The sequence below is a fragment of the Talpa europaea genome (genome assembly GCF_964194135.1).
Source record: "Talpa europaea genome assembly, chromosome: 9".
Taxonomy (NCBI): domain Eukaryota; kingdom Metazoa; phylum Chordata; class Mammalia; order Eulipotyphla; family Talpidae; genus Talpa; species Talpa europaea.
This window is the reverse complement of record NC_140076.1, coordinates 19,226,486-19,237,501: the sequence shown is the minus strand read 5'-3', so window position 1 is coordinate 19,237,501 and position 11,016 is coordinate 19,226,486.

Below are 11,016 nucleotides of genomic sequence, written 5' to 3'. Positions count from 1 at the left end.
CTTTCCTTCCTGATTCCTCTTTAATGCATGTGTAGCAAGATATTAAATGCAAGTTTTCTGCCATTTGGCTTTGGGGCAGAGGCAATGAATGCCAAGGACCACCCAGGCAGGGCATGCTGGAGGATGGAGAAACCAGTTCTACCAGCATTAGCCGATCACCCATCCCCATCCTGTCCTCCTGGAGGAGAGAGAGAGGAGAGAGAGATGTTCTACAGAGAGGAGGGGTGAAGGTCTGTCTGTTCCTCACTTCAGGATAGGGGAAGTTGAAGGTAACCACTTGGAGAATGTGAGATGCAACTCAGGCATCCATGGACCGAGGACAGACACAGGCAAGTCCAAGGTAATGGCCCTGCAGAGAGCTTATCATGCTGAATTGTGAAGGTCCTGCCTCCCCAAGTCAACAAGAAACACCTTCCAGTCTGCTCTGCAGAAGACCTGGCACTTATTTCTTTTTGATAACTATTTGGGTGAATAGGGGCCTCCCTGCTGGCGCAAGATATTAAGTCTCAGCACTATCAAAGCAATCCCTGGCCAGGGAGCTGACCCACATGGCACAGCAGACCTCTCCTGTCTCGCCTGCTGCTCCCCTCAGCAGTGTGTTTCAGTCAATCTGCCTGTGCTGCTCCCCACTCTGTCTCTGGTGAATCCTCTCACCCCAGCCTACCCTGCACCTCTGGCCTACACCCCAGCTCTTGTATGTATAAATAAATAAAATAAATCTTAAAAATAAATAAATATTTGGGTGAATTAGGGAAAACTGAAAAAGTGTGGAATAGAATGCAGAAAGAACAAGGGTTATAGAACCACACAGATCTGAGTTCAAATCCTCCCTCTGCTACTTTGTAATTATGCTCCCTTTGGGGAAGTCACATCATCTCTGTAACCTCATTTTTCTCACTTGTAAAATGAGGATAATTTGAGTATCTGTCCTGCAGAGTTTTAAATGAAATGAGAAGAAACACTGGCATATAACACGTGTTCCAGCAGTGATTAATGAATGAAGACAGTTTTCAAAGCTGCAAACTGGCTGAGGCTCCTAAGCTTTCTCTGAGCTGATACAGTTCCGAAATTTCCAGATCCTGGTTTTCTTACCTGCTCCTTCTTCAGTCACCAGCATTGTGTTCCTCATGGTTATCATCGTCTTTATCATCATCATCATTATCTTTATAGCAACAACAGTTGCTGCTGGTTTCTATAGCAATTTTAAGAAATTCCATGATCTAGTTTCATATACATCTCATCATAATCCTGTGAGGTCTGTGTATAATCTCTTTTTCAGAGATAAGGGAAACAACGCTCAGAGAGGGTAAATGACTTGCGCAAGGGCGTAAAGATCTGAAATCTCAGGGCACTGCATTTGGCTCTCCTTAAATGTATTTATTTAACATGCACCCAGCACCCAGTTTGTACCAGGCATTTGAAATTAGCCTGACTCCTATTCCCTTACAGATGAGCCGGAAGGACAGACCCACAAGTCAAAACAATACCTGTAACTCTGCATGTTAAGTGCTTCCCATAAAAAACCAGACAAGATGACAATTTCTTTAGCTGGGAGCAGTTGACTGAAGCTCAGGTCCAGTCCACTACTTTCTCTCTGTGACTTTGGGAGAGTCACTTCACCTCTCTGGGCCTTAATGTCCTCATTTGTAAGATGAGGATTATGATTATTAGAACCTCTCATATAGTCACTGTGAGGATAACAGAGGTCATGTATGTCTATAGCGTAGTGTCTGGCACAAGCAAGCACTCAGTATATTGTTGCTGGTTTTTTTATATATATATAGAGAGAGAGTCATGTTTTATTTATTTCTTTATTTCTTTTTTTTTTAATTTTTTTTTAATAGAGGCATGTTTTTTATTTATTTATTCATTTATTTGTTTGTTTGTTTTTGTTTATACATGCACTGGGTACAGTCAGAAGTGCGGGAGGGTGAGAGAATTCACCAGAGTCAGAGCGGGGAGCAGAGCAGGCAGAAGGACCGAAGTACACTGCTGAGGGGAGCAGCGGGCGGCAGGAGAGGTCTGCGCGCCATGTGGGACCCTCCTCTGGTGGCCGGGGAGCAGCCGGGGATCAAACCGGCGCCGCAGAGGCTGCGGGCAGCTTCGCAACCCAGCGCTCAATCGCTGCGCCACCAGGGAGGCCCTATTTCTTTATTTCTTTATTTGTTTGTTTGTTTTTATACATGCACTGGGTACAGTCAGAAGCACGGGAGGGTGAGAGAATTCACCAGAGCCAGAGCGGGGAGCAGAGCAGGCAGAAGGACCGAAGTACACTGCTGAGGGGAGCAGCGGGCGGCAGGAGAGGTCTGCGCGCCATGTGGGACCCTCCTCCGGTGGCCAGGGAGCAGCCGGGGATCGAACTGACGCCACAGAGGCCACGGGCAGCTTCGTAACCCAGCGCTCAACCGCTGCGCCACCGGGGAGGCCCTAGTTATTTTTTTTTTTTTAAAGATTTATTTATGTATACAAACACTGGGAGCAGAACAGGCAGAAGGACTGAAGTACACTGCTGAGGGGAGCAGGGGGCGAGACAGGAGAGGTCTGCCGCACCATGTGGCAATCTCTCTGGCAGGCCAGGTATCGAACCAGCACTACAGAGGCTACGGACAGCTTCACAGTGCTGCGCTCAATCCACTGCACCACCAGGGAGGCCCTGGTTCTTTATTATTATAACCTTGATGTCAGTCAAGACCTCCTGAACCTTGAGATCTTCATTCCAAAACCCTCTCCAAGATTACGCCAATCCCTGAGAGCCTTTGTCTAACTCCTGCTTCTGCCTTTCCTGCCATCACTCAGGACATATATAAAACTTGGTCCCTCTGCCATTTCCACAAATAGCCCAGTTGGGCAGCCTCAGTGAGTATAGGAGACTCTTTTTTTGAAGATTTCCAAGGATGGGAGACACAAGAGGAGATGACATCATAGCTACAAAAACTTCAGGATGAACTAAAAATATTCTGGTTTCCAAGACAGCCTCAGCCAGCTCTTCTGTTTCCCTCTACACTGTCCCAGTCCGTCAGCCTGGGGACAGCTCCTGTCTCCCAGGAATAGAATCTGCTTTGTCTGGCTGTTATCTCCACTCTCTTCCCAAGGAGCTCTTCAATTTCCCATCAGGCTTTATCCTGCCATGTTAAGCCTTAGAGCTTGCATTCTCCTCTTACCCCCAAATCAAACCACTACAGGGTCCTGCTCTGACTTTCATGCAGCTCCCACAAGGATGGGGAAAATGTGTGCTTCTTCATGGTAGTGAATATTGGCAGGTGGGTGGCAAGTGACCCTGGCTGGCTTCCTCGCCGGTACCCTTGGTTCCTGCCCATTTCCAAATCCAGTCCTCTAGTTTCTAGTAGATTATCTGAGTCCTCAGTACCTAAAAACATCCAGAGTCGCTTTAGGAACAAATCCAAGTCCTTTTCTTTGCTGCCTCCACAACAGCTGCCTCTCAGGGCGACAAGATCACACCTTCACCCTAAACAGCTTTTCAAAGTATTTTCCCACTGAAAGCCATCATCTTCCTGAAGAGAGGAGGTGGGGCACTGAGCTCTATGCTGCCTCTGGTCCACAGAGATGTCTGAAAAAATCAAATTAACTTTCCTAAATTGAGAGATTATATGAAAATCCAGATACGTGACTTTTCTTGTAAACTCAAAATATCTGGCCTCCTAAGACCGATCATGTTGGCCTGAGTGGAGAGCAGGGAACTGCCCTGTAGACAGGTTTTTCTTATGCTCCTGCCCATTGACTGTATTTATTTTTCCTGCCTGACCCAATAGGTTTTCTTTTTTTTCTTAAAGATTTATTTTATTTTTATGCAAGAACCAGGGTACACAGGCCAGATGAGCGGGAGGGTGAGAGGATTCACCAGAGACAGAGCGGGGAACAGAACAGACAGACTGACAAAATACACTGCTGAGGGGAGCAGTGGGCGAGACAGGAGAGGTCTGCCGCGCCATGTGGGTATCTCCCCTGCCGGCCGGATAGAACCCGCACTGCAGAGGCTGCGGACAGCTTCACAGCACTGCGCTCAACCCGCTGCGCCACCAGGGAGGCCCCCCAATAGGTTATCAACATTGTGATCTTTGTTAGGAGACTTTTCAGCAGGTTTCCACCCTCCTGCACGTTATTGTAATAATGTTGGGTGTAAGGATTTGCTGGGCTCGCGAAGGGCACCCAAGGCAGAAGCCAAGAGCAGTCACTCAGGCAGGCGAGGGATGGCTGCTCGTGGAAGGGCACGAGCGAGGCACAGAGCGGCTGGGCCTCCCGTGCAGGGAGCGGAAAGAGTTAAGCTGAAGAATAATTATAAAGGGCCCTCGTGTGCTCTTCTAGGGCGCTGGGAGGTTAAGGCAGAGCCACACAGCTTGCAGCATGCACAGGAAAAATATGCCTGCCGAAGCTCGTGGGGGCGGGATGGATGGAAACCCTCCCGTCCTCCTCAGGATGGGAAGCCCAGGGCTGGCCTGGGGCCGCGCGCGGCGGGGCGGGCTGCGAGGGCGGGATCCCGGAGACAGCCGTGCGGGGGAGTGGGCGCACTTGACCTTGACGGGAACACGGAGGACGCGCGGCCGCACCCGCCTCCCCTCCCCTCCCCTCCCCTCCCCTCCCGCGCCGCAGCGGACTGCGGCGGAATCCCGGCCGCTCGCCTGTGCGCCCGCCCGCGCGCGCGCTCCGCAGGGGCGGGGGGCGGGGGCGGGGGGCGGGGGCGGGGGGCGGGGGCGGGGGGCGGGGGCGGGGGCGGCAGCGTGGTGGGGAAGCCGGTCTTCCCTGGAAGCCCCGAGAAGGGAGCCTGGTCACGTGGCGCCGCCACCAGGCGCAGCCCCATTGGCTGGTCCCGCCGCGGAGCGGCCCGCGCTGCTCGGGTTTCCAGGCGCCCGGCGGCCCCCGCCCCTCGCTGCGGCGCCTGGGCAGGGGTGCGCGGGCCCCGCGACGCGCAAACCCGGGCGGGGGCCCGCCTCCCTCCGCAGTGTGTGCCCCTGCCAGGTCCCTGGCTTCTCGCCGAGGACCTCACTGCCGCTTGGGGGGTGTCATGTCTCCGTGAACACATCCCTTCTCTGTTCTCTCCTGCCTTCCCCCACCTGCCCCCCCTCCTACCTTGCTACCTGGAGGCCGGCTTTGTTCGGACAGGCAGAAACAGGTTTCTGTTACTTGACACAATTTTGCGGCTTTGGGGAAATCAATTAACCTGGCTGGAGGTGGGGAAGATGCAAATAGAAATCCCACAGACACCCAAGTCCCACACACCCAAATCCGACCTCATTATCTCCTCCAACTGCCCTTCCTTTGTGTCCTCATCTCTGTGTTTAGCAGAAACTCGAATCCTCTCCAGCTAGCTCTCTCTCCTCCATGAAATCTATGACTGAAACCTATTTACCTTGCCTCCAAAATATTTCTCAAACCTCAATACCCGGTATTTTTCCTTAGCATTCGTCCTAGTTTGTAAGTGTATGTTTTATTTGTGAAATGGCTTTTCCCCACTGGACTGTAAGAGCTAGGAGAAGAGAGGCCTTGCCTAGGTAGCGCATCACTGTGTCACCAACACAGTAGCAGGCACCTGGTAGGTGCTCAATAAGTGGATATAGCAAGTCCTGTGCTAGGAACAAGGAGTGTGTGGGGAGGGGATGAATTTTGATATGAAACACAGTTCTGTCCTCAAGAAGTCATCCAGGGGCCTCCCCGGTGGTGCAGCGGTTGAGCACTGGGTTGTGAACTCCCCGCAGCCTCTGCAGCTCTGGTTCGATCCCCGGCCTCCGGGCGAGGGTCCCACATGGCCCGCTGACCTCTCCTGCCACCCGCTGCTCCCCTCAACAGTGTACTTCGTTAGTCTGCCTGTTCTGGTCCCTGCTCTGGCTCTGGTGAATTCTCTCACCCTCCCGTGCTTCTGACTGTACCCAGTGCTTGTGTAAATAAATAAATAAATCTTAAAAAAAAAAAAAAAAAAAAAAGCAGGGATCAGGGCACAAGATGAGTAAGACTCCCTTTCTACCTTCCCACTTTGACTAGGGAACCCAGTGTGACTATCCTAGATTGTAAGACTTGTGGTATTGGAGGGGTGAGGTGTGATGGGGCAATGCAACTTCTGTAGTCATAAGAGCAGAAAATTTGGAATCCAATGAGTGACTTTCAGGTCAGCATTGCTGTCTTCTGGCTGTGTGACCACAGTCTGTCTTTCTGAGGCTCCATTTTTAAAATGGCAATTAACAATACCATCTCAAAGGACTGTAGAGAGAGATGATTGAGATGGATGAGTGCATTGAGTTTTGGGTTTTACAATGTTGGGTGTAGGTGGGTGACCACAACTTTCAGTTTGCCTGGCACAGACCAGTTAACTCCTGTTGAACCACTGCAATTAATAATAGCATTTCCTTTCATTCTCAAAAATGTCCTGGATTTGGAGAGTAGATTGTGTGGTCACTCTAGTAGTAGGTGTGAAACTAGAGTTATCTCCATTTCACCCTGGGAACATAAAGGAGGGAGGGAGGTGGGTCAGAGTGTAGGAAGCGGGTGGGGACCCTGGAAATGAACCTGGAAGTATGTATGGAATTACACTAAGTGCAGGGGTAGGAGGGGCATTAACAGGCACAGGGACCAGCATTTGCAGGAAAGTTTGCTAATTCTGGGGATGTTTAGATAACATGTTTAGATTACATCAAGATGAAATGACTCTATTCCAATATGCAGAAAGAGATGAGGCTGTTGGTGGGAACTGTAGAAAGTTTTTGAGCAGGGGTTGACATGAACCCATAACCTCACAAGAGACCATTTGAAGTGCTGGAGACGAAATCCAGACCAGAAAGATAATGAGGCCTAAACCATCCCCTGGTTCTACAAGCCCTAGGAGGTAGACAGGACTTGGATGTGGAGATTGGAGGACAGGTTAGAGGCAAGAGAGCTGCCAGCAGATAGGGAAGCCATTCACTGAAGTAGGACCAGAAGATCAGGAGGTTGGAGGCAACCCAGAGGGAACCGACAAGGCCCAGTGGCATTCACCATGCCTGACCCAGAGGCAAAGGTAAGGGTGCCAAGAGGTGGAAGTCACAACTGAGATCAGAGGAAGGAGCTGAAACACAGCTCAGGTGACATCTGATTAAGATTTGCTTTCAGAGCAACCTTGAAAGGCAAGAGAAGTCTCAAAAGTAGAGCCTCAAGTAAAGAGAGAGCCAGTTTTGCAATCAGCTTCATTGTACATATAACTCTCCTGGATCAAAATGTCCCCACAGGCCTCCCTGATGGCACAGGGGTTAAAGACACAGTGCTATCAAGCTATCGCCAGACACTGCAGCATGAGTTTAATCCCTGGCCACGGAGCTACCCACATGGCAGAGCAGACCTCTCCTGACTCACCCGCTGTTCCCCTCAGTAGTGTATTTCAGTCAGTCCACCTGTTCTACTCCCCACTCTATCTCTGGTGAATCCTTGCACCTCTGGCCTGTACCCCAGTTCTTGTACATACAAATAAATAAGTCTTTAAGAAAAAAAAAATTGTTTGGGCTTAAGCCTGTTCATCTTGGGCTGCTTTTTCTTTTTTTTTTAAATTAATTTATTTATTTTTTCATTTTTTTTATATTCCCCATACAATTCCAACCCCCTTATTTTGACCCCAATCCCTCCTTTCCCTGCCCCCCCCCATAGTGTGTCTCTGGTTCATATTGTTTGTTGATTTCGATTTTTTTCTTTCTTATAATTATTCTTTTTCCTGGTCCCTGATTTAGGTGTTCTAGATTCCTGCTATGAGTGAGACCATCCGGTATTTTTCTTTTTCTTTCTGGCTTATTTTGCTGAGCATGATCCCTTCCAGCGCCATCCATGTTGCTGCAAACTTCATGTGTTTATCTTTTTTTTTATCATTTTTTTATTTTAAAGATTTATTTATTTATTTATACAAGCACTGGGTACAGTCAGAAGCGCAGGAGGGTGAGAGAATTCACCAGAGCCAGAGCGGGGAGCAGAGCAGGCAGAAGGACCGAAGTACACTGCTGAGGGGAGCAGCGGGCGGCAGGAGAGGTCTGCGCGCCATGTGGGACCCTCCTCCTGTGGCAGGGGAGCAGCCGGGGATCGAACCGGTGCTGCAGAGGCTGCGGGCAGCTTCGCAACCCAGCACTCAACCGCTGCGCCACCGGAGAGGCCCTTTATCTTTTTTGATGGGCTTCTTTTTCTAGCACTCAGTGGAGCCCTAATACAGGAGCCCTAATACAGCCCTAATTCTTGCTTCTGTCATGCATCCTTTCAAACACTCTCTACTCCTGCTGCGCAGCTCACACTTCCTAAGACCAATCCGTAGTTTGTGCCCTATGCCTGTCCTTAAGTTTAGAATGTCCTCTCCCCTTCTTACAACTTTTCAATTCCAACTCATCCTTGAAGACCCAGCTTACAGGGTTCTCCTCAAGAAAGCCATTCTTGTCCACCCTATGCAAGGGTGGCCGGGTCACCTAGTATTTACAAAGCCCTGCTTTCTTGTCTGTAACCCCCATTTGACAGTTTTTCATCTCCAAAACTAGTGCCTGGTGAAGGGGCTGGCATGAAGTATGTTTACTGAATGAGTGGATAGATGAGCATCTTTCTCTTCTTCATGCCATCTCCCTGAATCACTACTGAGTTTCTATCAAGAAGAGGCACAAAGGAAAAAGTGGGAGGAATTGCTTTAGAGTGATGGATTCAGGAGAAAAGAAAATCCCATAGAAATGGGGCCAATGCAAAGTCCAATGGCATTTACAAGAGATCTGTTTTCTGCCAAATCACTGATGGTGGCAGCTTTGTGCTGAGGCAGCTAGTTTGGAACCAGTGCCAAGACAAGCAAACATTTGGTGCAGCGAGCTTTTCAGCAAGTTAGGATTTTGACCGCCATTTCTGTCAGTGGCCAGAGGGAAACACAACTAAAACCCATCAGGGTCTGCCTGGAATCAGGGTCCTCCATCTCCTTCAGCACAAGTCAGACCCACCGAACATGGCAGCCCTCTCTCCCACCCTTCATCACCCCACAGGTACACACTTCCTCTAAGCAGGCTCTGTAACCCATCAGGACACTGGACACTGAGAACAGTCAGAGATGACTAGGGAATGGGAGGTGAGAAAATATTGCTTATAAAACACTCCATGGCTCCCACCTACATCTGCCAGTCTCTCTTGCAGTTAAATTGGGCCTGTGTGACAAGTTCTGATTTACAGTGTGTGAGTGGAAGTAACATGTCATTTTCAGGCTGAAGTATGTAATTGCTGGTACACAACCTTCCAACTCTTTCCCCTGTTGAGTTGATCCTGAAAGTTTCGTGTCAAGACAGTGTAGCCCAGGAATGCAAGGAGTCTGGATCTCTGAATTACCCAATGGAGTGAAGGAGAGTTACTCTGGAGGGTGCCTTGACCCATAGCAGGCTTTCCATGAGTGGGAGAAAAAATATCATTGTTGGGCCTCCCCTGGTGGTGCAGCGGTTTAGTACTGGGCTGCGAAGCTGCCCGCAGCCTCTGCAGTGCCGGTTCGATCCCCGGCCACCAGGCGGGGGTCCCACATGGTATGCAGACCTCTCCTGCCGCCTGCAGCTCCCCTCAGCAGTGTACTTTGCTCTGCTCTCCGCTCTGACTCTGGTGAATTCTCTCACCCTCCCGCGCTTCTGACTATACCCAGTGCTTGTATAAATAAATAAATAAATAAATAAACCTTTAAAAAAAATTGTTGTGTTAAGCTATTAAGATATTTGTGTTGCTTGTTACCATAGCACAGTCTAAGCTCTTCTGACTAATACACAGAAATGAGCTGTTGGAGCCATGCAGGATGAAATTGACTTCCTACTTGAAGAGAAACATTTCCCCTGCTTATAGGACTCTCTGGTATTGCCAAATCTGCCAAATCTAGTGGTCACGTCTCTGTTCTTATCTATCTTGATTTCTCAGGAGCATGTGTCATAATAGACCACTCGGAAACATTTGACCTTGGTGTCTGTGACATCACTCCTGCTTGATTTTTCTCCTGTCTCACAGTCCCTGCTTCTCACTTTCCTTTGCCGTCCCCTCTACCACTGCTTTTTGTTTGTTTTTTGTTAAGACTGATTTTATTTATTTTGCGTAAAAGAGCTGGGGTGCAGGTCAGAGGTGCAGAGGATTCACCAGAGACAGAGTGGGGAGCAGAACAGGCTGATCTACTGAAATACACTGGTACAGGGAGCAGCGGTAAGCCAGGAAAGATCGGCTGTGCCATGTGGGTCAACTCCCTGGCCGGGCATCAAACTCATGCCTCAGTTCCTGGAAATTACTTGATAGTGCTGAGACTTTAACTACCATACCAGCAGGGAAGCCCCCTCCTCTGCCACTATTATACCTCAAGAGTTTGAAGCTTCTCAGAGCGTAAGTAACTGTTGAGAAACTTTCTCGTGTTATTTTATTTTTGCTACATAAATTAACCCATTTATTATAGGCTAGCAGTATTTCAAGGTGGGCCTTCTACTGATCTTTCAATTCCTTCTGTCTTCAGATGGTGGATTTTACTATTGTGGCAAAAATGGTATTGTAGGTCTAGGCACCACCAACCACTCTTCATGTGGGAACCACAATGTGAGATTCCTCCCAGTCTGTCTCTTCATTTTGATTTTGCCACAGAAGGAGCAAGTATACTTGGCACGCTGGCTGGTTTCTATTTTCTTCACCATTTTCCAGAGGGAGGCCCCATAATGTGTTTTGTATTTATCAATGATTCTGATCTTCTTGGTGTGATTTTGACCTTCTTAGGGTGTTTAGCCACATGGCTAAACCCAGAGAGGAAGAGTTCTCATGGTTTTAACCACCACCCATGAAAAAGGCAGCTGGTTACCTTTTAGTATTCACTTTACCATTCTTACTTCCTAACAGAGTCCCTATTTTTAGCTGAGCACACTGTACCCATTTAAAGACTACATTTCCCATTATTGCTATGTGACTTTTTTTTTTTTTAATATTTATTTATTTATTTATTTATACAAGCACTGGGTACAGTCAGAAGCGCAGGAGGGTGAGAGAATTCACCAGAGCCAGAGCGGGGAGCAGAGCAGGCAGAAGGAC